Here is a 24,935-nt window from a genome sequence, read left to right on the forward strand (position 1 = left end):
TACAATGTAGAAGGACGGGAGGAAGATGAGACAGGTGGTGGGTATAGAGAGACAGAAATGAGGGGCGAGAGAAGAGGGAAATTGGAATGGAGAGATGTGACGCGGCTCAGATCTACGGCCGAGGAGGGTCATTAAACTAAACCCTTCGGCGACAGAGCGACAGATCAAGCGAGGGGAGGGGAGAAGGGGAAAAGAAGGTTTAAATAAGAGCTGATCTTAAAATAGCAGTACCTATTTCTCATCTGAGGCAGAGTTAACAGGAAAAGGACGAATATCCTGCCCTGAAAACCATCACTTCCCCCCCTCTCCCGCCCACCCATTCCTCTCAACAGTAGGAACACTTTTCCACCTGTTTGACCCACCATACATTATAAGAAGACTCATAAAGAGATATAATACACCTACAATGCTTTATGATCAGAGATCATTCTTACTGTTTTAACAGAATATTCCAATTTGTATGAGCTACAAGTGCAAGAGTTCATAACTGGTTATTACAGATCTCAGTAGTGTCTCATAAACATTTATAGGATCCATAATGCATCAGCAGGCATTGTTATAAGTGTGGTCATTGGCCATTATAATTCTGGATGACATCTTGCTACCTATACTATACATAACATTTAGTTGTGTTTTGTCACATTTTGAAAAGGTCACTTGTGTATTTTCTAACCTACCTCCAGTTGTATCCAGTCATACAGGCAGTTGGTGGTTTTATTTGCCAAGAATTTGAGTTTTTAACTAATTTTTACTGCATAAATAGTCCCTAATATGACAACTGTTGTCTATAGGTCAGCACAGAGCAATACCGCTGCTGGGAAAATATGTTGTTGTTGAATATTTCAAATGTAATTTTTTAATGTCTTGAGCACCGCAAACAATAAATCTCACAGATGGAAATATTTAAAACCTCAGCACATGAAACCAAAGTTATCTGCATGGATACCACTAGGAATTTGAGTGAACCAACCCTTTAAATGCTTGAAATTCACACGACCTTGTATTCACATGCAGTGAAACACAAAGTGATTGTGACTGAATGAAGTGTTGTATGTCAGTTTGATTGCAGAGGATACATAAGCTGCAGGTTGTACAAATAGTAAATAACCTTTCTGAACTATATCCTTGCTGGTGCGTTCAATGACACTCTGGAATTTTGAGAGGCGGTTGCCGCAGCAGAAAAGCAGAAAAATCACACGTAGCAGGCAAAACAATAAGCAAACATAAAACAGGAAATTGTAAATGTTGTCTCTTCAGTGGAGTCACAGCTTCCTACAATCACAATAATGTAACTTTGAGGGTAAAAAAAAAAGACAAAGGTGACAAAATGTTCCCTGTGATGGATCACCTATCTCCAGCGAGTTTTAAGTCTCTTCGAGCTGATTCTCATTCTGTGATGAAATGAACTGAATCTAATGGCACCATGGGAAAGGAAAGAAATCCATTTAAAAAACGTACGGTATGTTTTGGAAAAACGCTCGGCAGTAATGTAAAGAATATGAGATTTTAATGGGCTGAATGCCAGATCACTGATGTAGCCCTTTAAGTAACCCAGTAGCTCCAAGAATTCAACTTTTTATTTATTATTAATGTTTTTATTAATTTAGCCTGGTTGCCTTTATCTTAAGCAGTGCAGGGAGGAAGATGAGGTATGAAATGTACTGTGGCACAATAATCGATAGATATTATTGACCTTTAATGATGGCTCCTTCATATATCAGTACACCTGACAGGCGAACGCAGCAGGTAAATCAACTCAGATCAAAAACGAGATTTCAGCACAGAACGAGAGGCCGCGGAGAGGAAGAGGAAGCAAAAACACGGGAGGAAGAGAAAGAAGACGATGAGTGTGGCTGTGAATAATTAGGCAAAATAGTTTCCTTTTGTTTTTCTCTCTGATTGGAGAAAATAGGCGAGGCTGTGACTGTCGCATGAGCTCACGCACACACACACACACACACATGCACACACATATGCACACACATGCGAACGCTGCGTGTTACACACTAATCCGCCACACAGCTGCGTCATTCCCGAAAATGTGTGTTTACTTCCTCTCCCTTCACCGCTGCCGTCACCACCGCCGACCCCCCACAATCCCCTGCAAACACACACACACACACACACACACACACACAGACACACACACAATCACACAAAAGAGAACTGGGCGTATAATTTGATCCTGTGCGCTCTCCTCCTCTAATGAAGCTCTCTGGCGGTTTGACTGACACCCGGCTCGTTATTTTAGCGTCTGTTTTGGGCCGGGAGGAGGAAGAGGAGCTGAAGGAGGAGGAGGAGGAGGAGGTGGGAAGCGGTGCAGAGGAGGAGGATAGGGTAAGATTGGAAAAGTGGAAACAAGGGAGCTGAAAGAGAGGATGAGGGAATTTGGGATGGATAAGGGGAAGACAGGAAATGAAAACGGGGCTCAGTACACGGAGTAGGGATGGAGGAAAAAGAGGATCATGGGAGTTATAGTGTGCAGAGAAAAGGAGTGTGTTGGAAATAAAAGAGGGAAAGAGTTTGAAAAAAAAAAGAGGACAACAGCAATCAAGAGAGAAGAAGACAGTTTGGGAGGAGGAAGAGTTGATGCCGGAAACAGGGGTGATAAAGGGTGTGAAGGGATCATGTGCGTGTGAGTGTGTATATGTGTCTGTACGAGTGTGTGTGTGTGTGTGTATAATAGCAGGTCTTTGTGCTGATAATGTGCTTTGAAGGCACACAGCTGATAATTAGCGAGCGTGGCTCCACGGATGCCTTTCAGCATCAGTCATTATGAGCCGCAAACCTACTATTGGCTCTGACATGACCTCCTGAGACGGGGAGGACGCCTTCACGTGGAAAAAAAAAAAAAAAACAACAAAAAAAAAACAACAAAAAAACACACAAATCGGCGTAAACAAGCGTTGATTAGCGTATGAATAGCATCAGCTCACGAGTGGAACAGATACAACAGCGCTCGAAAGGCCTCAAGTTCCTCTTTGGCAGGGCTGCAGGTGTGTGTGTGTGTGTGTGTGTGTGTGTGAGAGAGAGATGCACAAATGCACACACACACACTTCCTGTTTACAGAGCCAGACACACATAGACAGCAGAGACTATAATTACAGGGATTCACACAATGTGGCGTCCCGGTACGCTGCGTCCGTTATTGCCTCCCCGGTTGCCACATGACAACTGCGGTCCCTCGCTACAGCGACTGCTCAGTGCGCCGCTTCTGGCCCCGCCTCCACCCAGTATTCCCACATCTGAATATTTATGAGATGGGGGGAAAAAACTGGCTCACTACAGTCAGAAGACACTAGCTGGAGTATTCTGCCTTCTCGCCAGTGACAGTTATCAGTGTTAAAGGCTACTTCCTGAGCTCTAATTTATCCCCCAGTGAGAAAAATGTCCAGCAAGAGCTACAATCTGGAAGACGCGTTTCCTTTAAAAAACGCTCCACCGGCAAAAAAAATGCTGGGCCATGACGGCGAGGAGATCTTTTAGCACCAGGATACAACAAAAAAAAGACTATCGGGAAGATGATGCCATATTTTGTGCAAATACAGTACACGCCGATGATGTCACAGGCCTGAGAACAGTCTCCTGTTTGTTTTCTTATTCTGCCAGTAACTCAAAATTTAGTCATTTCCTTCGTCTCAGGGGAAAAAGAGGAAAGAAAAAGAAGGAAGGAAAACCGTCGTCTCTCTTCTTCTCTTGTTCTGACAGTTAAACACAGGCTGTAGAGCAGCAGGTGAAGAGTTTGGCGTCAAGCTGAAGGGCACTTAAACGATCAGGTCACCTAAACGAGAAAGTTTTAGAGATATTTGTCTCTAAAACATGAGTATGGCTCTTCAGTCTCGACCTTGGGATTTGTACTATCTCAAGGTCTACTTGTTATACGTTTCAGGGCTTTCCACTACATCCAACGGTGTAAATAACAGTTCTATTCGCTAAGGAAGACAGCAAATTTGTGGTTGAAATCTCTGGAAAAAGCAACTAATTAGATCTTAAATTATTTAGTAACAGTTATCTAAAAGATTTATTGCCACTTTAACTCCAAGTAAAGTTATTTATGGTTGAAACGCACCAAAAAAACCCAATAAAACACACCTCAGAGTGTTCAACCAAATGTCACCACGTTTCAATTGGATTTCTAAACTAAAGCACATCAAAAGAGGCTTCAAGCTAATCAACAACGGTTGACGCTCTAACTTGTGAATTGTGGTGTGTTTCAGTCTCAGATATCTGATATGGTAATACAGTTTTTTTTTTTTTATTTTATTGTGGAAACTGTTGACAATGAGATGTGTGAATTATCCAGAGAAAATGAAATTCCGTTCACTTCGACTGTTTCGGAGCGGAGACAGAAATCTAAAAACTCTGTATCTGCATGGTTAGATCAGACATAAGTGAGGAAATCTGTTTTTGGGTCATTTGGGTGAACTGATGCCCGTCTGCCCTCGTTTTTTCCCACCTGGTCTCAGGCTTTGAACGTCACATGTCCCCCCCCCCCCCGCTCCCCCTTGCCTCTCTTCCAATCAGGACTGTCACGGCAGGAAAAGTGGGATTAAGATTCTCGTTGGGTTTTTAATTGTGCGAGGCTGTGCTGGTGTCATGCCCGCTGTTCATTCATTTTTCATCCAAACACATGAATTATGAAGAGCTGCTAATGACGGGGAGGGACAGAGGAGGGAGGAGGGAGCTGAGGAGAGGATGTGGAGGAGGAGGGGGGGAGGAAGGGGAGGAAGGGGAGGAGGGGGGTCTGCAGAGAGCTGGACAGAGTTTCTAGACATCTTTTCTTCCTTCACTTTCTTCATAATCTGTCTTCTCTCTCAGGAACGTCTTCGTTCTCTCTGTGAGTGACATGGACAGGACACACACACACACACACACACACATGTAGGTGGCAGGTGAACATACAGTGGCTCGGGAGGGGTGTGTGTGTGTGTGTGTGTGTGTGTGTACATTGACCTGGAACACATTGGGTACTGAGGGAGTAAAAACTATTACACACACACACACACACACACACACACACACACACACACACACATTCACATACCACTGGTCTCAGAGCCTTTATTAAGGCTGTTATATCCTCCCATAAAATCAATAATTATAATCATACTTATTTATTTATTGCCATACTATATTGAATTATTACAGGAATGTAATTATGTTTTCTTTCTTTATTATATTTTATTATTTTATTTTATTTTATTATTTATTTTTAATGTATGGTACATATAGTATATTGTTATTTTATTTATTTTATATATTAATTCATCCTTATTGGTTATTATTGTATAGAAATACTGCTGCTACTTCTAGTACTAATAATAATAATGATAAGATTATTATTAGTAATATTATTTAATATGATAATTGGCTAAATTGGACATCCTAGATGGCAGTGAGGTGACAGACGTTGCCATGGTTATCAGATAGACGTCGTGACCTCTTTGTTCTGTTGATACACACACACACACACACATACACATGTATGGAGACACACGTTTTGTCACATCATCCATCCTTCTGATACACTGCTGGTATGAGAGCAGATTCATCCAAACCACACACACACACACACACACACACACACACACACACACACACACACACACACACACACACTCGGAGCGCCATGCCCCAGGGTTTTCTGGGATAGTGGAGTGTTTTTTTTCTTCCAGCTGATGCTCTCTGAGGTGAGGGGGGGGGGGGGGGGGAGGGGTTGACGAGGAGGTGTTCAAGTTGAGGGTGTGTCTTCTTCTTTACATGGCAGTGCTTCACAAAAACAAAAAACAATATTTATTTATAACACTTGTTATTTTATCGCTGTACATTCATCGTAATCCGGTTCCTGATTGCACGCTCGCTCTCGCTAGCGACTTCTACCCCAGCAGAAACCTTGTTGTTGCCATAATTAATCATTATCATATTAATTCCGAGGCGTTTGTATGATTACTATACCACTCGGAATAAAAAATCACACTGGTTGTTTTTGTTTATTAAATCACTTCCTCAAGCAAAAAATAAAACCCTTCAATAACGACGGCGTGATGTGGAAAAATATCTTTTCATTTGCTCTGTTTCATTTACATTTGCTCATTTCCACATTTGTCTGTTTCTGTATGAGAGCACATATTCGTGTTTGTGTGTGTGTGTGTGTGTGTGTGTGTGATGTTAGGGAAACTCGGTGTGACGTTTTCTTTTTTGTGTGTGTGTGTGTGTTTTTTTTTTCCACCTCTCTCCTTTTTTTGAGAGGCTCCAGATGGCTGAGAGACAGGTGAGCCAATTAGCGAGTCTCACTACACAGCAACATCATCACACCGGCGGAGCACGACAGCCAAACACACACACACACACACACACACACACACACGCACACACACAACATACCAGTGTTAACATTACCACCATAATGCTCTGATGTGTCTCTCGGTCCGTCAATACGCCGTCATGAGCCCGTCGATGTCGTTGTGGATATGAAATTGATTTTACAATATGTAACGGTGTTGGGAATGATGACAAATGATCCTCTAATTTTAGCTTATTACGGCTGCCTGCAACATACAGTGCTGTGTGCCTATAGTGTGGCCCATTATGCATGTTTTATACGACCCAGAAAACAGGCATAATGGGCAGATTTGAATTGATTTGCTTGTGTATTCATTTATTTTCAAGGAGCCAAAAATATTTCAGCGAGGCTCGCTGATGTTCATTATAATTCTAATGAAGTCGAAATCTTCACAAAAGAGGAGAGAGCGGCAGGAAGACAGCAAGTCTAAACACAACAACAACCTCCATCTCTCTCTCTCTCTCTCTCTCTCTCTCTCTCTCTCTCTCTCTCTTCATCTTTCTTTCCCTCCTCCTTTTCCTCTCACTTCATCTCTTCTACTGTTTCAGCGCTGAATACCTGAATATTAGACGTAGAAAATGCGGCTTTTTCCTTTAATGAACCATCAGCCGCAGTCACACCTGACCCCGCTCACTCCTAGCTTCTATAGGCTAACAATACCTGCGCACATATGCATCCATATGATGCAACACGCACACACATTTATTTACAGTGCTTATTATTTTGATGGCTCCTGTTTGTTTGTGTATTTTTCTTTTTGTTAAGGGATAATTGAGCAGCCATGACGGATGCTTTCCCACATAATGGAAGGGGACAAATTAATCTCCCTGTGCTAATGTCTGCAAATGGAACAGGACCACTCCTGCCACCTCCATGCTCAACTAACCTGCTGAGAGTGAGCGAGTGTGTGTATGTGTGTGTGTGTGTGTCAGGTTGAGGCTGATATAAAGCTCTGCCACCTCTGATGATGGATATCATGCAGCTTGTTGGATTTACACAAATGGAAGGAAGACACTTAGATTTTCTAATTCTAAATCTGCGGGGCTTTAGGAAAGAGTTTTAGAGCGCAAACGGATCTTTTTTTTAAAACTAACTTACCAAGATATAGGATGTCTCTGGTTTATTTAATCACCACGTTTCAGTCTGTAAACCTTCTTCAGTTAAGATTCAGGACAGTTTTTGGTCCCCATGCACCTGTCATGATGATCTCATAGTGTGCAAATTTGTACAAAGGTGAATGTGCCGCCAGTAAGGTCTCTTTAGACGAAGCACTGCAAAGGTGTGCTGAAAGCTCTGGATGAGTTGCAAGTGGGCGAAAGAAAAAGAGAAGAGTTGTTCCCTACCGCGAAGTTGTCATGAATACAAATTAACTTTCAAGGATATTCGTCCTTAAAAGTTGAACTTCTCTCAACTTACGGTGCTTCAACTTGAGCCGGAGCTGTACTGACTTGGGACCTGGTCTTGAGTCAGACTTAGGACTTGTTTGAGACTTGACTCCCTATCAGGTAAAAATCCAAGAAGACCACACCAGGACCAGGCCTTTCATAGCCTTGAATATTTAATCATTAAGCCTATTGTGAAGACTAGTAAAGTCTAAGTAAAGGTTGAGACTTACAGTTTGCTCACTGAAGACCTGACTTGGACTTGACCTCAAGGATTTGAGATTTGATTCGGTGCAGAGATGCGCTCCAGCTGTGGACCTTTGCTGCATGTTAGATTGATAGCATTACACTATCTAATACTATCCTAATTATTATACTAATTAGCACCAGTGGGCATTAATAACTAATTAGTAATGCTAATTATGAATGCATTACCAAGTAACTCTCTCAGCACTACTTGGTTATAACCTGCCTGACTGGGCAACAACAACAAAAATAAGATCCAACGTTGCAAAAACTTGCTAAAAAACCCGTTTCTGTTGCTTCTTTAAACGCCTGCATGGCATCAATCCGACTGCAGTCTGTGGGAATGTGAGTCTGTGTTCCCCGTGTGTACATATACATAATGTTTTGCAGAGGAAAACGGGGTGGGAGGCCGGGTGAATGTCATCCTATTTTCCCATCTTAATAGCCCATGATCCTACAGCCGTTCTTTCTCCTAAGCCTCTTCCCGTGGATGACCTCCAGGGAAGATTGTGTTGCTGCTGTTGAAGAACAGAGGAGTTGATTACGCGGCAGTGCCGGGGCTTTGTTCTAAGCATATGCCCGTCCTTGGCTTTGGAGAGAGAAAGAGAGAGAGAGAGATAGCAGAAGAAGAAGAAGAAGAAGAAGAAAAAGAAGCAGAAGAAGAGTCTTATCTCTCCCTCGGGGTCTTGCATCCTTTCATTCCAGATTGTCTTGGTGACCTTCTGGCCCCGCCCCGGTTCATCCCGACCCTCCGCCGCACCGCTTGTTTACTGTCCCATAATGACATTGTCAATGGCAACAATACGTCTGCTTATCGCGAGGTGTCGGCTGCCACAATGGATGAATGGTGGTGTAATGGAAAGGCGAATTTGTTCCGTTGTCATCTCGAAGTCTTTGGAGGCTCTCTCCTACTTGGCCGTGTGTGCCGGTGAAAGATAAGATTAATTCTTCATATCGCCGGCTGATTGCAGAATCTTGTATCTAATGCAATTTTTATTTCTCCTTCCCCTCCCTTCCCTCTTTCTCCCCCCCTTTTCTTTCAAACTGCAGAGTCAAGCTTTTTTTTTTTTTTTCCTCTCTCTTTGGGGAAAAAAAATCTAAATAATTTATCTGTGTTTTGGTGCATTTTTTCTTTTTTTCCCTCTCCTGTACTTAGAGGGAGAGTGGAGAGAAATGGAACAGAGACAGACAGGAGGAAAGGCAGATGAGAGTGTTTTATTTTTTTATTTTTTTTTTGAATGGGATGAACGTGAGGAGCATGCTGAAGGAGAGTAAGAAAAGGGAGCGAAGGATGGCAGGAGGGAAGTGGAGAGGGAAGTGGAGGGAGGAGGCGGGGGGGGGGGTGAAGGGAGTGAACCCTCACTCGGCTCTCGGATGGAGAGGGGCCTAAGAGGAGCCTGCAGACTTTGGTAATCCCTCTTTTATTAATGTGAAGCCAAGCTCAGCAGAATGCAGGCTCACAGACATAACAGAGCTGCTCACAACTGACTGTCTTTAGGTCTCTCTGTCTGTCTCTTACATGCAGATCTGCTTCACTAGCACGACTGGCCCGAGTCCCCACCTCTCCCATTTGCCAGGCCAGTAAACCGCCAGTCAATTAAAGCGGCGTTCAAGCGTTCAGTCCGGCCCCAGTCCGGCGCCCTTCCGCCCGGCGAGTCAAGCTCTCGAGTCTTTTGATCCCGCTCGGGTCCCGGCCTCGGTGTCTGGCACAAAAAAGCATCCTGCTTCCTCACCGAGCCCTGCACGTTACCATGACAACTCCCTTACATCACTCAGTGCCCCCCATGTAGCCAATGGGCATTGACCTTTCGCTGTCAGAGCGTGTTAGGGAGTGAGAGACACACAGAGAGAAAGAGAGAGAGAGAGAGAGAGAGAGAGAGACGGGGAGAGGAGCAGAAGCAGGCACTCGCCGGAAACAACAAACACAAATAGGTCATTAAATTGTAAATACAATTTAAAAGAGACAGAGGTTGCTCGGTCTGAGCCGTGGCCTCAAGTTACTGTGATGTCAACGCCAGAGCGTGTGTGTGTGTTTCCTGTGAATGACAAAAACAAGATGCTCGTCTTCAGAAGGCATGATGTCACAACTGACACAGGGAGGCGAAGGGGGGGGGCTCCTAATATATATAAAATGTAAAAAGAGGAAGATTTAAGCTTTAGGCTAGATTTGACACATTGAAGATTCTGATCTCACCTTTCCCTGCGACCTTTAAACTTCTGCCCAACCCAGACACGACCTCTGTTCTCCAGCTGTAGCCTGTTTACCTTCTTCTTCTTCTTCTTCTTTTGCATGAAATACATTGTGAGAAAGATGGATGTTGTTGTGTGCGGTGTATAGTACTCAAAATGTGTTAAACTTCTAAGAATAAAAGTGTTAAAGTATTTTTTGCATATAACTCATTACCAGGTAGATGCTATTTGTCACTTTTTGTGGGTTTTTTTTTGACTTGTAGAAATCCCATGGATTGATTGGATGATTGAGATTGAGAATCGTCATGGTTACATGTATGTACAAGGAAAAAAAAAAGCTTTGTATCAGACTGTCAAATATCAACATTTCACACAGTTGTTGCCTACATTTGACATGATGACCGGATTGTGAACCCCTTCAGCTGAACTGAGTCAAATTTGATGTTTGGATCAAAGTCAAGACAGTTTAGATTTTGACCATCATCATCATCATCATCATCATCATCATCATATTGTTTCCAGCCTGACAAGAAAGAAACAAGTGTCCACGTCTTCACAGGCCTGTTTCCTGTCAGCAGTCAGAAGTCATGATCAACTGCACGCGACACGCTCGTGTTTACTAACCCGTCTGACAGTCCAGGAGAGAGAGGCAAAAAAAAAAAGCAAACTCTTCTTCACGTGCCAAACACGCAGGCAGTGTCATGAAGCGTTGCATCATACTACTGTCATATACTGTAGCAGTCAAGGTACGGTGGCTTTTCCCAGTGAGTGTCGACACATGTCAGCCTCCGATGTTATCAAGACTTACATAGAAAAAAAAAAAAAACCATAGCAGTGGATGTTTTGACCTGCATCGTATGCCGCAGATGTGTGTCTTGCACCAAGTCTGTCAGAGACTGAGAAGTTGCAGACAGTTAGCGGTTTCCTCTCAAGTTTTATTTTGGTCCTTCCTGTGGGTTTAGTGCAGTAGATACCTGGCAACAGAGTCTGACTTAGAAAAATGAGGTTTCTGATCCTGGAAGTGATGATGTGTTTTTTTTTCTTTTTTTTTTCTATTGAAGCTGATAAAGCAGGTGTTTTCCATACAAACATGCTACCAAGTGCAGCTAATAACTGTTTGCTGTAGTATGAGCTATTTGCAATGTAAATGACAAATTATTATCATTGTCATCCCTCACAAACTGGCACGTTTACAGAACCTGATTGTATTAAGTTCACTCCAAAGCTTTGCTCCATTCACCACTCTCTCTCTCTCTCTATATATATTATGCTCCATACACTCAGCTTTCACTGTAATAAATAGTAAGCAACAGATGATTAGTAGCTGCCAGCATCTATTTAATTTGAGGAAACGCATGAGACGCTGATATCAGAGAGCGCTGGTGAGTTCCGCGGCTCGTCGTCTCGTGCTCTTATATTCAACACTTTTTTTTTCTTTTTTTTTTTGTTGTTGACGCGCTCGCCATATGTCAATATTTGTCACCATTGCGCGCCTGCCATCAGTTTTTTGGCTGAGACAAAGTGCGATGAGAGGCCGAATGGTAAACAACAGAGGCGGAAATGGGTAATTAAGTTAGAAGTTAGCAAAAGTGTCTGCTGCATTTTAATGGCGATGGCTAAGCGCGCGCCGGATAATTTAGAGGATTTCAATTGTTGTTGTTTTTCAGTGAAATGCAGGTGTTTTGTGAAGACAGATGATTTTGCCCTGTATGCCAAACATTCTAATGAAGCTCACGTACAATCCATAATTTTAACTATCCCCCACCTGCCAGCTAGCCACACACACACACACACACACACATACACATGCACAGTACACAAACAGGCATAGGCATAGTACCCACACACCTAACACACAATATGCACTAATGAAGCTGTTCTCCTCTCCTCTCTTTTTCGTTCCTGGCTCAGTGAAACATGCATAAATCATAATAAACAGAGAGATGAATTTTTAATCAGCAGCTCCCTGCCTGTGTCTTCAGCCTCAGCCTCCTATGGGGAGGAGAGGCTGTGATGTGCCAGGTATATGGAGCCGGATCTGGCAGCGCCTCCTTCGGGAGGGCTACTCACTGAGACATGCCTGTCTGGGCTGCCTCTTCTTGGGTATGATCTGCTGGACCGGGCTTGTCTCTCTGGAGACGAGACTGGCCTGGACGAAACAAGCTGCCTGTATGGAGGTTCATGTCCGGATAGAAGGGGGACGTCTGAGGAGGATGTAGGCTGTTAGATATTAAAGCGTCAGTGACGTACAGCTGTGTTATAGATGTCAGAATCACCTTAAACTTGTGCTCATCCAGAAATTTATGTATTTTTTACATTTCTTTAGAAAGGTTTAGTTAAAATTGGTTGGCTGGGTGCAGGGATGTTAATGTTTTAGCTTTTTTTTTTTGTTTGTTTGTCTGTTTGTTTGTTTTCGGTGAAGCTCTGGAAAAATCAGGGAGCCCAAAAAATTGGTCAGGGGCCCGGGATTAATGCCAGCAATTATAGATATTTAGTGTTTCAGGGGCCTTAGTGAGCTGTTTTTCTGAGAGACAAACATTTCCAGCCTCACCGCTGTTATTCAGGAAGAAGTAATTTATGCTTTTATTTCATGAATGCCTTTTTCTCTGGAGAATAGACCGGCCTGCTCCAAGTTTGTCGCTCCGTATGTGTAGAAATGGTTTGGATGGCTGAATAGGAGGAAGGCTTGTTAATATTATAGCATCTGAGCTGTACAGCCAATAACGTAGCTGTAAATTAAAGGTCAATCAAAGTAACGCTTCTGATTTTATTAGATTACAAGCACAGATCTGTTTTAAGCAAACTATGATGTTTTTTTGTCTTTTATTGCGTTAAAGCCTTGTTATATTGAATGGGACGCCAACCACGAGGAGGCTTGTATATCTTTGTAATATAAAAATATTTCCAATCATGTTTTGATGTTATTTACACTCGTGGGTAATAAACTCTTAAAATTCAACGCATGCTTGACTCGATGTTGAACTTGGCCTCGTCCGATACAACTTTACTATGATGCACACGATGTATTTACCTCATAAAAACTTAATGAAAAGATGGCAAAGCCCAGTTGAGGTCGGTTTATTTTTCCAATCGGTCTCCGGCTGTTCATCTAAAGTCTGGACCGGGGGTAGAGCTTGTGCCAAAAACACAGAGATGATGTGCTGTAAATGTGAATAGTGGGGGCATTGTTGGCACGGCGCGGTGGCGGACTGGGCCAGACCCAGCAGCCGTGCGGGCAGTCCAGAGCTGGACCGGGGCTAGGCTGTTCCAGAGCTGTAGTATTAGACTCAAATAGGCCCGCAACATAACAACATGAGCTGAGCTGTCACAGGGGATTACTTCAGCTAGGCAAGCCAGCAGGGTCTCCACTGCTCTGCTGCTCTACCAGAGAGAGAGAGAGAGAGAGAGAGAGAGAGAGAGTGGATGGGGGGGTGGAGAGGAGGAAGGGGGTGGGGGAGATAGAGAGGGAAGGGGAGGGGAGGGGGGGGGGCACTTGTTTCTGTGTGAGAGAGAGAAAAAGGGAACAACGGCAGAGGCTGAGAGGAACAAGGCGAGAGACAGAGAAGCAAAGAGAGAGAGAGAGGCAGCTTGTTGAAAACGACTGGCAGTGAAAAGAGGGAAGAGAAGAAGAAGAAAAAAAGAGAGAGGACAAAAAGAAGGAGAAGCAGACAGAAGAAGACAGAAGAACAGCTCGTAGCCTGATAAGGTGTATTTATTTGTTTGTGATGTTGGAGCACTCGGCCGAGCTGGGCTTTGTGGGGAGAGTGTGTGTCGATGCCGTGTGCTGCCCCCCTCCCGCAGCAGCCGCCAGCGCAGGATCCATGAGGACCGACGAGCTGCTGCTGAGGTACACACACACACACACACACACACACACACACACACACACACACACATTCATATATATATATGAGATACGAGCACCCTTGTTTTCTGACCCAGATGTTCATGAATCATCTCATGGGGATTGTTACACTTGCAGTTAAGGTGTGGTGTTGTTGCATGGTTGATTTTGTATCAACAAGGTTTGTGAGCATGTGTTGGAGTTTGAAGAGGGTGGGTAGGAGGGGGGGTGAGATAAATAAAGTGCAGGTGCAGGCTTGTACTCCTTCATTGGAGAGGATTTGACATCTAGGATGGTTGTTCCTAACAGGTTTTAGTGTAACGCCTCCTACCTGGATACTCTCTCTCTCTCTCTCTCTCTCTCTCTCTCTCTGTGTTGTTGCTGGATGGTGGGAGATCTCTCCCTGCTTTTCCTGCAACTGTTTGCCCAGTCAAGCGTGACATCCAACGCTTGTACTTCTCCTTTTTTTTTTTTGTTCTCTCTCTCTCTCTGTGTGTCTTCCTCTCTCTGTGCAACCGTCCTCCTGCTGTGTTAGCAGCATTGTGTCTGGGACAAGGAAGTACTAGTGACTGATACACACACGGTACTTTTTTTTTTTTTCTGCTTATAAATTAAATATCCAGCATTTCACGGTCATCCACCTTTGACATCGTGGATACATTTCAGTTATTTTTATGTTTACATTATTGATGTGTTTGCCCTTCAGCACACTAACAAGCAACTCTATTATCTGCCGAAATTGTCCTTCGTACTGGATTCGAGGGGAGGGGCTCTGTTGGTACAAGGTGATGCCAGGTATTTCCATGCACCAATCAGATGAAGACTTTAATGATGGCTGTTTGTTGTCAGGGACGATTTTGAGTGTTAAACTGATTCGTTTAGTCACATTTAGTCACAAACATGTAATGTTACAGAGACATATTCAGTTATAGCTGCTTTAAAAGCCTAGGAACATCAAATTATGAAAAATGATTAGATGTCAAGACTTTTCTATCAGCATGCGGCTCCAAAACCCCCAAAAATCTTTTTTTTAAAAAGAGCATTTCCTTCTAGATCTCAGTGAGGTTTGTTTTATGAGTATTAAAAGAGGAAGGAAAGATGAATGGGTGGGACTCCGTTTTAAGAAAAGAGGGACCCACTCGACCGAAACAGGATTTGACATTTTCCGAGCGAACTAACTGAGCATGAATTTGCGTCTTTGTGTTATTTATTTAATTTGATTTTTTTTTTTTTTTTTTGCCTTGCATGCTTTTTACTCAAAAGGAGGAATGAGCAGGAGATGACGGAGAAATGTCCTGTATGTCTGAAACTATTGAAAAAGGAGGGGGGAATGAAGAAAAAAAAGGGAGCAGGAGGAGAAAACAACCTGTTCTCATTTCCAGGTCATCAAATACCACAGATTTATCACGCCCCTCGCCATCTGATACTGACACACAAGACATCCTTTAGCATCTGTATTAGATGCACCAGACTTTCAACTTATTTCAGTGTAAAGCCATCCATTTAGGCACAACAAACCACTTGGTTAGGGGTTTGGCAACAATAATGGTTTGGGTTAAAATGCTGACTTGAAATATGGTGTGAAGCGGGAAGCAAACAGTGGTCTCCCGCAGTTGCCATCTATTTATTTATCCACCCAACCCGCCACCTTCGAATAAGGACATTTGTCACCTTATATAAACGTCGTCCATCTCATGGCGTCTATTTCAGACGTCGTGGGAGTTCTCTAGAAGTCTATCGGACTGCGCTGCACGTTGAAAAATGACGCCAAGGGGTATCCGATGCGTTAAAAAGTGACGCCGAGGGGCGAGACAAAGCGTCGGTATTTGACGAGTCGGGAGTGAGAACTGGCTGCAGAAAAACGGGGGGGGAGGGGGGGGGGGGGTGATGAAGAGTGACAGCAGTAAGGGAGGGGAGGGAAATAGACATCCCTGCTCTGAAAATAAAACAGCCAAACAACACGAACACCCAACTGTTCTCTCACAATCGTTTCCTCTCCATCCTTTACTTTTTCTTTTTTGGAATTGACACATTTTTTTTATTTTATTTTAAAGTTCCCCATTACTGATAAATTTTTTACCAGCAATACCCCACCAGTCACAATTGCCTGAACTCACCTCCTGTTGCATAAAAGATTGAGATAAGCATCTGCCGCGCACCTGATCGTGAAAAACAGTCATGCTGAGGTTGACTTGTTTTGCAACGAGTCAACATATTTCATTGATGTTTGCAGGTAGTAATTTATTGCACCATAATTTACTGACTGAATCGGTGAATGCTTCATTGGGTGACAAATGAAACTGCTTTTGAGGCATACACTTCATTTGCAATTTCCCGATGAAAAATATGACTTTGAACGGTTTCTGCATCAGGCGGTGGCTCCGAGCGAGAAACACGAGGGAAATTTTCCAGAGGTTTAGCCCGTCTGCAGGACGGTAGAGTGACTGCAGTTGTGTCGAGGTACATCAGAGGAAGAATGGCTTTGTAGTGCAGGAGTGTTCAACACAGCAAAAAAACAGAATGTAGAGAAATATTTAGGATGTTTTGAGTCTGTACTTCAGCACGCTGGATATATAAATTTAAAGAAATGCTATACGGTTAAAATAAAGACTTTCGGCTTTAATTTTAGAGGACTTATAGGTTATAGACAAGGCAACCAAGAGGTGTTTAAGGCCAAACTGTGGAAGAGTCTAGACCAAGTCCAAGTCATCTACTGACCTCAATCCATCCAGTCATGTGACTCACCTGCTGAAGGCCAGACACAAAAGCAAAAAGTCCTGTGAAACAAAAGATGGCAGCCGTCCAGGCCTGGCAGGGCACCGTTAGGAAAAATACAGAGTTCAGTGTCTGCTGACGTCTGTGGGTCAGACACTTCACACCAAATAATAAACATAATGACTTGTCACCCTCAAATTAAAGCTGAAAGAGGAGCGTCCCCCCCCCCTCGATTTTATACATCAAGATCAGATTTCTCATCACCAGTAGTGCTACCCAGCTTAACTTTAGTAGTTGTATAAGTCTTCTGTGTCTCTAAAGGAAGCTTTCTAAGAAAACTGCTTTAAGTGACCTCATTCCAGTATCTTGGCTTTGGCTTTTGGGAGTGAAAAAGCTTGCATCACAAATCAGTGCAGAATTTAAAAGAAAAGGGGGAACTTAGCAGGCAGGGAGGGTCAAGTGAAAAAAGATGCCGTTGAGCTGTTCTCCAAAACATTAAATCCTACGCTTGTGGACTAAAAGTTTTTGGATATTTCGGCCTCTGCATTCATTTTTAACCTGTCTCATGAGTCCCCTAACTTTATGACAGCGCGATGCTCGGAGCGCTCTTTGGAAGCTGGAACTTCAGAGTCATTGTTTCACTTGAAATCCAATGTGCTGAAAGTCAGAGCAAAAAAAAAAAAAAAAAAATGTGTCACCGTGTAGCTGCTCTACTAACAGTACAGATGGTGTTGTATGTGTGGAAGCAGGGAAAGGAAGTGTGAAAGAGAGAATTTGGTGAAAACTCAGATAATAAGCACATTTTTCCTGTAAGAGTTTGCTTCTCTAAGTTTATATTAGTCTACTTTTGCTCCACCCCTCCCCTTCCCTCTTCCCTCTCCTCATCCTCTGGGTTTGCTGGCAGTTAAACCAAGCGTCCCCTCCCATTCACCCCACACAGTGTGCCTATCTAATGGTGTGGAGGATATTAGTCTTCTATTAGAGATATGGCCGTTGGTTTAGAGCCACTGCCTCTCCCTCCCATTTTCCCAGATGGGTCAGGGCAATGGGCGTTAAAATGGCCTCTGTCCCCTCCTCCCACCTCCTCCTCCCCCTCCTCCTCCTCCCCCCCACAGCCGTCTTGAATCTGCTAAACCAGCCGTCGCAGCCTTGGCGAAGGGAGCGCACCTCATCTCCGCTACAACGATTTAATCTGCCGAGCGCCTTTTCAATCAAAGAGTGTCAGACAGGGCTGCTCTTGACACGACTCTAATACAATGCATGGACACACACGTACAGGAAGTGGGGTGGGGTGGGGGGGGTGGGCGAGTGAGAGGGGGGGGGTGCCGGCAAATACTTGCACGCTCACACGTGCACCGCAAGCACAGGCCCAGATCGATACTCGCAATCATACAGGTGACAATGGGTGCAGGTTTATCGGCCCCTGATTCACACCCTGCTATCACCACCTTCGCACAATCACACAATCAAGCGGGGGGTGGAGGGGGTGGGGGGGGTTGGAGGAGGGAAGGAGGGTGGTGGGGGGGGGGTACTTCTGAAGGGAGAGGGTGCATATGTGAAAGATGAGGGAGGGAACAGAGCATGGGAGCTTGCAGGTACATGAAATGTGTGAATATGTGCGTGAAATGAATTGAAATGGGTGTGAAAGTGCATCTATTTGCAGGCGGATGCGTATACACCTCCTTTTGTGTTTGTGGATGTGTGTGTGTGCGTGCGTGCGTGCGTGTGTTTTGAACGTGCACGAGTGTATTTGCAAGCGGTGTCTTTCCATTGTGTGCGTCTAGCATGTGCAGGCTGATGTGTTATATTCCTCCATTTCGCCAGTGTGTGTGTGTGTGTGTGTGTGTTTGTGCACGAACAATACATCTGTGTGTGTGTGTGTGTGTGTGTGTGTGTGTGTGTGTGTGTGTGTGTGTGTCGGTTGTTATCAGAATGACACCATCCTGCTCTCTCTCCTGCAGCCCCAGAGGATCAGTGGAGCTGCACCAGTTTCAAATGAAAATAAATGAGAGGCAGTGACCGCTACTGCCTGGGTCCCACTTTAATGAGGAAAAGGAGCAGAGAGGGAGGAGAAGGGGAGACAGAGGTGGAGGAAGGAGGGGAGGAAAGGGAGGGTGGGGCGAAGGCAGGAGTGGAGGGTGGAGAGTGGAGGGGGGGGGGGGTTGGAAAGTGAGGGAGAGATTGGTCGGAGTTGGCGATGAAGGGGCAGAGAGAGAGACGAATGGAGAAGAGAAGAGGGGGGTAGTGATGAATGGAGGGCCTCTCTCTGTCACCGATGCGATGGCCAATTACAGTTGGAGCGCGCTCCGATGCACTGCAGGTGGAGCGGACAGTGTTTTGAGTGGCCGGAGAATATCCCTCCATCCTCCATTTGCATTGAGAGGAGAAATCACTGCACAGTGTAGAACTTAGAGCAGCTTTGGTGGTTTACTGTGTGTGTGTATTTTCAATAGAATTGCATTTAATGTAGCACACTATTGGTTTCGACTGCACCTGTATTTTTACACTCCAGTGTCCAGCTAAAACTATGTATCTCCAAATTAAATTTTCTGATAAACTAAAGGATTATATGCTCCATTAAGACACCTTTTCAGCCTTTGGGGCCGGGTGGATGATGGATGGCGGATGGTGGGTGGTGAGTGGGTGGTGAGTAGGTGGGGATCAGAGGAAGTGGCTCTGTGCTATAAGCCAGTTCAGTAGAAACCCACTTTTGGCTCGCCAACACTATAGGAACTGATATGTAGAGCAGGAAGCTCTGTTCACCAGTTGGTGAACTTTTTTTTTTTCTGACACACGTCAGTCTACCTGGAAATCTGAAGTATGATGTCATCAAATGGGGTGGAGTCTGTGTCATTTGTAGGGCTGTTTCATTATCGACTAATCTGTAGATCGTTGATCATGATAAATTTATGACTTGTTTGGTCTATAAAATGTTAGAAAATGGTGAAACATGTCTATCACTGTTTCTCAGAGTCCAAGCTGACATCCTCAGATGTCTTGTTTTATCCTGATGAGCAGAAAACAAGATATTCAATTTACTCTCATAGAAGACTAAAGAAACCAGAAACATCACATTTGAGAAGCTGGAATCAGAGAATTTTGACATTTTTTCTCTTAAAAAATGGCTCCAAACAAAAAATTGATTATGAAAACAGTTTAATTTAATAGTTGACAACTATTCGATCAATAGGCTAATCATTGCAGCTCTTGTAATTTGCATCTAAAAATCTATTAGGTTAATTAAAAAAAGCAAGGGTGTCTTTGTAGTTCATGACATTTACACGGTTGTTGCAAGATGGACATGGTAGGCCAGTTTGATATAATTAGGCTTTTTCTTTTATCACTTTTGCACAACAGCGTCCCCAAATGACAGCAACAGGTTACTGTTTGAGTTTTTAAATGTTCTGTCTCCGAGTTGCTTCCACCTGCTGCTGCTCAGGAGACAATTTTGTTTGTTTACTTGGCACCAAACTTTCATTTTGGCATAGAGCAGAGTCTCACTTCAAGGTGAGCAGATGCTTTTACATTTTAAAGCTAATCACTGGTGCAATAGATCCGTCTTAAACAGGTCAAGGTGGTGCCGTTTTGATGACTTAAAACTATAAACCAACCACACATGTGGAGCAGTAACAATATTGTTTTTGTCATTTGTATATATGATAAAGAAGCGACACATCATCTCCTACAATTTCACACCAGTATCCAGCGCACCAAGGAAGAAAATATGATATAAAAGCTCTTAAGACAAAGTAATTCATTACAGCACTTCCAGTATAAATAAACTAAAATACATGAAAATTAAAAGTCATATGCGATTATGAAGGTTAAAGCTACAACTTTACTTTAAAGCTTTGCACAGTAAGGTTGAATTTTTTTAAAAAAAACAAGCAAAATTCAGCTTGATTAGATGCTTCCAGAATCCCACAGGATGAACCCGAAAGCACACGGTGCTCAAACCAAAACCAGGGCAAAGTCATCTTGTTTAGAGTCAGGAGATAAAAGTTTTTCCCTCGACAGCAGCGATATGTTTCTACTTCAGTGCGGTTGAGCGTTGTCCAGTCCAGTCTAGCAGAGACCATTAAAACTAGCAGACAGCAGCACAGTATAGCCCGGAGGCCTCTTCAGGGGCAGAGGACATCAAGTGTGTTTGTGTGCATGTGTGTGCATGTATGTGTGTGAGTATGTGAGAGAGAAGAAAGAGAGAGAGAGACCCACACTTTAAGTCATGTTGAGACCACCGGTGCAGGCATTAGTGTGTGAGGGTCAGTGAACAGGTCAGGAGGTATTTGCTCGACAGTGTTGGACTCGATCAGAATGTCCTGTAACGCAGAATGTGTGTGTCTACATGTACATGTGTGTATGAGGGTCAGATGGATTTGATGGAGTTTTTTCAACCCTTTGAACCAGTTGAAAGTCTCACCCCGTCCTTCAAACACATCCTGCGCACGATGCTGTAATCAGTGACACTTACTCTTTCTATTGATTGTAGTAGCTGCGATGCATAAAGGCTCTTAAAAACATATAAAAGACTCTTTTGAACTTCATATCTGCTCTCATAATACTCAAAAGTCTAAAAAGTGATCCAGTTGTGTATGCATCCATGGTTACAGTGCAAACAGGAAGTGCTAGTAGCATTATACTTTCTGTTTATATCACCCTAAGTATATAAATATTGAACATATATTCCTCCCAAATGGAAATAAGTAAAGCTGAAACTATTAGTCGATTAGTCAATTGACAGGAAATTAATCGCCAACTCTTTTGATAATCGATTAAATGCCAAAATTCTCTGGTTCCAGCTTCTTAAATGTGAATATTTTCTTGTTTCTTTAGTCTTCTATGATAGTAAACTGAGTATCTTTGAGTTGTGGTGTCAGTTGGGACAAAATAAGACATTTGAAGACGTCACCTTGGGTTCTGGGTAACAGTTGTCAACATTGTCCACGATTTTCTGACATTTTATAAGCTAAACAACTAATCTATTAACCAAGGAAATAATCATCAGATTAATCAATAATAGAAAATAAATGTTAGTCGCAGCCCTGGAAATAAGCAGAAACACACAACTCAACATAGGAGCGACAAATGTCAATCAAAATAAAAGCCTAACTTACAATAACGATACATGGAGCGCCCGACTAACACATGTTGTGACAATACCGAGGGCGGTAAATAAAGGGAATGAAAACCGCGCACGCTGATATTTTCAATCGAAGGAGCTGGAAGTTGATAACTAACATCATATTCAATCAGAATCATATTCCTGACAAGATGAAAATAGACATTTATAACAAATAAAGAGGCACCGAGCTGATACGTCAGCCTACCCACAGTGTGTTTGTGTGTTGTGTCAGATCGTGTGGAAAACAGGTCAGCGAGCATTTAGAGGCAGCAGCCCCACAGGTAGAGCTGGGATCTATGTTAACTGGAACACAGTGTCCTAACCAGAGTCCAGCAAGAAAGGACCAACAACAAACTGACAGAGAGAGAAAACGAGAGCGGAGGGATGGAGTGACCAAGAGGAGGAGAGGGAACAAGACGGATGAAAGCGTGAAAATGAAGGCGAAAGAGAGAGAGAGAGAGAGAGAGAGGGTCTGGAATAAATATGGGAATGAGATTTGAAGATTGAACAGTGAGTGGCAGCGAGAGTGATGGAGAGAGTGTTAGAAAGAGATGTGGGGGGAGTATCCAACCATTCCATCTCTATTTTTGTTTGGTTTACAGTCTGGGGTTCTGCTGCTTGACAAAATAAGAAAGTAAAGGAGAGACTAGACTAGATTGGAACGCCTCCATCATCCTTTCATTTAGGAAGTGATTCATCTGCAAACACACACACACAAACACACACACACACACACACACACAGATATAGTGTAGCATATACACAAAGATCAAAATGTGTTCTGGGGGAGTGTGTGAGCGGTGAGGATGAACGGTAGCAGTCAGCGTCTGTCTGGTTTCGGGCTCCTCACATGTCCACTTAGGCTCAAACGCAGCTGCTTGCTTTTCTGAATTATTCATGAAGCCCTCATTAAATATTCACGTGTGAAAAGCCAGCGCCATCAGCTACCCACAATCCTCTCCTCTGGGTGAGATGCAAGCAGGAAGCTGAGAGATAGTTTATGGTGTCTGATAGACAACAGAGTGGCTGCTTTCGGATTCTTTCTTTAATTTGTTCTGTTAGACCGGCTATTTTTGGTCTTGTCTCTTTGTCTCTTTCCTTTTACTCAGCCCACACTGTCTCCTCCTCCTCCTCCTCCTCCTCCTCCTCGTCTGCCCTCCCCTCTCCTCCTTTCTAAGTGATCGATTTGTATTGTTCGGGCAGCTGAGCCCCCCCCCCCCCCCCCCCCCCCTCCCCTCTCTCCCCACCAGCCCGAGGTGAGAGAGATGAAGGCGGAGAGAAGATAGAAATAACTAGAGAGAGAGGGAAGAGGCGAGAAAGACACGAGAGCAAGCGAGGGCAGAGGCAGACCTTGCCATGAGCGGGATCTGGGAGAACATGAGGCCCTGGGTGAAGAGATGGAGAGATAGAAGAGGTGATGGGTGAGAGTGGGAAAAGAGCAGAACAACAGCAACAACAGGAAGGAAAATAAGGTGCAACACAGTGCTCGCTGGATCTGAGCGTCGACCCTGAGTGAGACACAGGCTCGAGGATGCTTTTCGTAAGGTCTTGAAAGGTCTCTTAAAGACTTTCACTAATGACATTTATATAAAGGACACGCTTTGTTCTTGTCTTGTATTTATTTAATCGGTTTGTTCGCCATCAAAATATGACGGCTTCTTTTATTAGCGGTGTATCTCGGAAGGAGGTGAAAGAGGAAGTGACAGACCACTGAGCCAATCGTCAACAAGAAACCGTGCATAGTCGCCACGATCCAGACCGTGATGTTTCACATTGAGAGCTACAGTATGTTTGTGGTGGCAAGTGGCAGAGGAAACGAGGTGTATAATGTCATGAAATTATATCGTGCAAAAACCAGCAAGGAAATATGAGCAGTGAAGCAAGATTTGAAGAAGGTTGGCTGGAGATGATGCAACAGTTTTGTTGCGAATACCTGACAGATTTCTATATTGTAGAAAGGTTTTTTGTTTTTTTTCTGAAAGTTTGCCAAAAATCTGACCCTGGACTTCACTAAATTATTGTAGCTGCTTAACTGTTTCATATTTTCAGGTAGCAACACCTTGAAAACACCATAATGGCAAGTCTTTGTTTTGTAGAAACTGCCAGTTTCTTCTAGTGTGATATTTTTACAAGACACATCTAATAAATGATGTTGTTCACCAGTGTTGCTGAAAGAGTTATGGAATTAATCGATTACTCTCTAAGAAACATCACGTTCACTCTTTCTGTTGTAGATAGTAAATGTATGCGTTCCTGTTTTTCCTGAACATGGTCATTCAATGCATGTCACATGAGAATCCCAAGGTCCATCGACAAAACGTGGGCCTTCATTATCAATGTACACAAGACTCCATTGTCATTATGAGGTCATGGGCTCAGGATTTATCCTCTGTAGACCTCGGTTAATGTTACCTAAAGGGTCATAATGTTATATAATAAAGAATGTGTAACATGGACTCCATACAGGAGGAAGGTAAAACACATCATTTCCAGCCTCTTGAAGACGTTTATTTGATAAATAGACGTATTCTTGATTCAATCATCTGGTTTTTTTCTTCAAATTTAACCAAAGTAACACATTGGTGAATCAAATTATGTCCATTGCATTTTAAATTACGTGCTGTCGTCTTTTTTCATTGAAGTGCGGGATATTTTTTTTGAAAATCTGGTTTAAAACCATAATAATGTAGCTGCACACTTGCTAACAAACACATACCTCACATTACATGCAATATTAAACAACTGCAACACTAATTGCATATTAAAACAGAGTCACTTTCTTTCAGTTTCACATGACTACATCGTAAACTGAGTACGTTGATGTTTTATTAATGGGTGGATGTGTTTGGTTTGGCGAACAGGAGGATTTGAAGCAAACGAAGAGCTTTGATTGCACAATCGCACATGAAAACACGTGTTGCAGTCTTGTAACCATGTGGCGATGGCTTCCAACCCCTGACGCATTTTCACTACGGCAGCTGACGATGCCTCTGCACATGGCGAAGACAGGTGTTTGTAAGCCTTTGGCAAACATAGAGGAACGTACACATGCAGTTGCTCGCTATACGTACTATCATCACCCGTGTTTTCAG

The 24,935-nt window shown here is 43.4% G+C and overlaps 1 protein-coding gene across 1 annotated transcript in view; it reads left to right on the forward strand.

Moving 5' to 3' along the window:
• The window catches only part of celf2 (cugbp, Elav-like family member 2), a 229,030-nt gene that overhangs the window by 50,310 nt on the left and 153,785 nt on the right, over positions 1-24,935 (forward strand).

The sequence above is a fragment of the Thunnus thynnus genome, chromosome 23 (genome assembly GCF_963924715.1).
Source record: "Thunnus thynnus chromosome 23, fThuThy2.1, whole genome shotgun sequence".
Classification (NCBI taxonomy): Eukaryota; Metazoa; Chordata; class Actinopteri; order Scombriformes; family Scombridae; genus Thunnus; species Thunnus thynnus.